Below are 2,698 nucleotides of genomic sequence, written 5' to 3'. Positions count from 1 at the left end.
GGTAAATGCCCGAACTTATCTGGAACCATTCTGATGTCCAAACATAGTCATCCAATATATTGATCTTTATGTCTTGATCATTTCGAGACTCCTCGTCATGTCCGTGATCACATCCGGGACTCTGAACTACCTTCAGTACATCAAAACACATAAACTCATAATGCTGATCATCATCAAACTTTAAGCGTGCGGACCCTACGGGTTCGAGAACTATGTAGACATGACCGAGACACGTCTCCGGTCAATAACCAATAGCGGAACATGGATGCTCATATTGGTTCCTACATATTCTACGAAGATCTTTATTGGTCAAACCGCATAATAACATATGTTGTTCCCTTTGTCATCGGTATGTTACTTGCCCGAGATTTGACCGTCGGCATCTCAATACCTAGTTCAATCTCGTTACTGACAAGTCTCTTTACTCATTCCTTAATGCATCATTCCGTAACTAACTTATTAGTCACATTGCTTGCAAGGCTTATAGTGATGTGCATTACCGAGAGGGCCCAGAGATACCTCTCTGACAATCGGAGTGACAAATCCTAATCTTGATCTATGCTAACTCAACAAACACCATTGGAGACACCTGTAGAGCATATTTATAATCACCCAGTTACGTTGTGACGTTTGATAGCACACAAAGTGTGAAGGAAATATGCCCTAGAGGCAATAATAAAGTTATTATTTATTTCCTTATTTCATGATAAATGTTTATTATTCATACTAGAATTGTATTAACCGGAAACATAATACTTGTGTGAATACATAGACCAACATAACGTCACTAGTATGCCTCTACTTGACTAGCTCATTAATCAAAGATGGTTATGTTTCCTAACCATAGACATGTGTTGTCATTTGATTAATGAGGTCACATCATTAGGAGAATGATGTGATTGACATGACCCATTCCGTTAGCCTAGCACTTGATCGTTTAGTATGTTGCTATTGCTTTCTTCATGACTTAAACATGTTCCTGTAACTATGAGATTATGCAACTCCCGTTTGCCGGAGGAACACTTTGGGTGCTACCAAACGTCACAACGTAACTGGGTGATTATAAAGGAGTACTACAGGTGTCTCCAAAGGTACATGTTGGGTTGGCGTATTTCGAGATTAGTTTTTGTCACTCCGATTGTCGGAGAGGTATCTCTGGGCCCTCTCGGTAATGCACATCACTATAAGCCTTGCAAGCAATGTAGCTAATAAGTTAGTTACGGAATGATGCATTACGTAACGAGTAAAGAGACTTGCTGGTAACGAGATTGAACTAGGTATTGGATACCGACGATCGAATCTCGGGCAAGTAACATACCGATGACAAAGGGAACAAAGTATGTTGTTATGCGGTTTGACCGATAAAGATCTTCGTAGAATATGTAGGAGCCAATATGGGCATCCAGGTTCCGCTATTGGTTTTTGACCAAGAATAGTTCTAGGTCATGTCTACATAGTTCTCGAACCCGTAGGGTCCGCATGCTTAAGGTTTCGATGACAGTTATATTATGAGTTTATGAGTTTTGATGTACCGAAGGAGTTCGGAGTCCTGGATGAGATCGGGGACATGACGAGGAGTCTCGAAATGTTCGAGACGTAAAGATTGATATATTGGACGACTATATTCGGAGTTCGGAAAGGTTCCGAGTGATTCGGGTATTTTTCGGAGTACCGGAGAGTTACGGGAATTCGTCGGGGAGTATATGGGCCTTATTGGGCCATACGGGAATAGAGGAGAGAGGCCAAAAGGAAGGAGGCATGCGCCCCCCCTCTGGTCCGAATTGGACAAGGGGCGCAGCCCCCCTTTCCTTCTTCCTCTCCCCCTCTTTCCCCTTCTCCTACTCCAACAAGGGAGGTGGATCCTACTAGGACTAGGGAGTCCTAGTAGGACTCCACACTTGGCGCGCCCCCTCCTAGGGCCGGCCTCCTCCCCCCTTGCTCCTTTATATACGGGGGCAGGGGGCACCCCATGACACAAGTTGATCTACGGATCGTTCCTTAGCCGTGTGCGGTGCCCCCCTCCACCATATTCCACCTCGGTCATATCGTCGTGGAGTTTAGGCGAAGCCCTGCGCCGGTAGAACATCATCATCATCACCATGCCGTCGTGCTGACGGAACTCATCCCCGAAGCTTTGCTGGATCGGAGCCCGGGGATCGTCATCGAGCTGAACGTGTGCAGAACTCGGAGGTGCCGTACGTTCAGTACTTGGATCTGTCGGATCGTGAAGACGTACGACTACATCAACCGCGTTGTCATAACGCTTCTGCTTACGGTCTACGAGGGTACGTGGATAACACTCTCCCCTCTCGTTGCTATGCCATCACCGTGATCTTGCGTGTATGTAGGAAATTTTTTGAAATTACTACGTTACCCAACAAAGTGTTCCTCCGGTATTCGGGAGTTGCATAATCTCATAGTCATAGGAACATGTATAAGTCATGAAGAAAACAATAGCAACAAACTAAACGATCAAGTGCTAAGCTAATGGATGGGTCAAGTCAATCACATCATTCTCTAATGATGTGATCCCGTTAATCAAATGACAACTCATGTCTATGGCTAGGAAACTAAACCATCTTTGATTAACGAGCTAGTCAAGTAGAGGCATACTAGTGACACTCTGTTTGTCTATGTATTCACATATGTACTCGGTTTCTGGTTAATACAATTCTAGCATGAATAATAAACATTTATC

This window comes from Triticum dicoccoides, chromosome 1B, assembly GCF_002162155.2.
Source record: "Triticum dicoccoides isolate Atlit2015 ecotype Zavitan chromosome 1B, WEW_v2.0, whole genome shotgun sequence".
NCBI classification, from domain to species: domain Eukaryota; kingdom Viridiplantae; phylum Streptophyta; class Magnoliopsida; order Poales; family Poaceae; genus Triticum; species Triticum dicoccoides.
The sequence above is the reverse complement of the archived record's forward strand: the minus strand, read 5'-3'. Positions refer to the sequence as shown.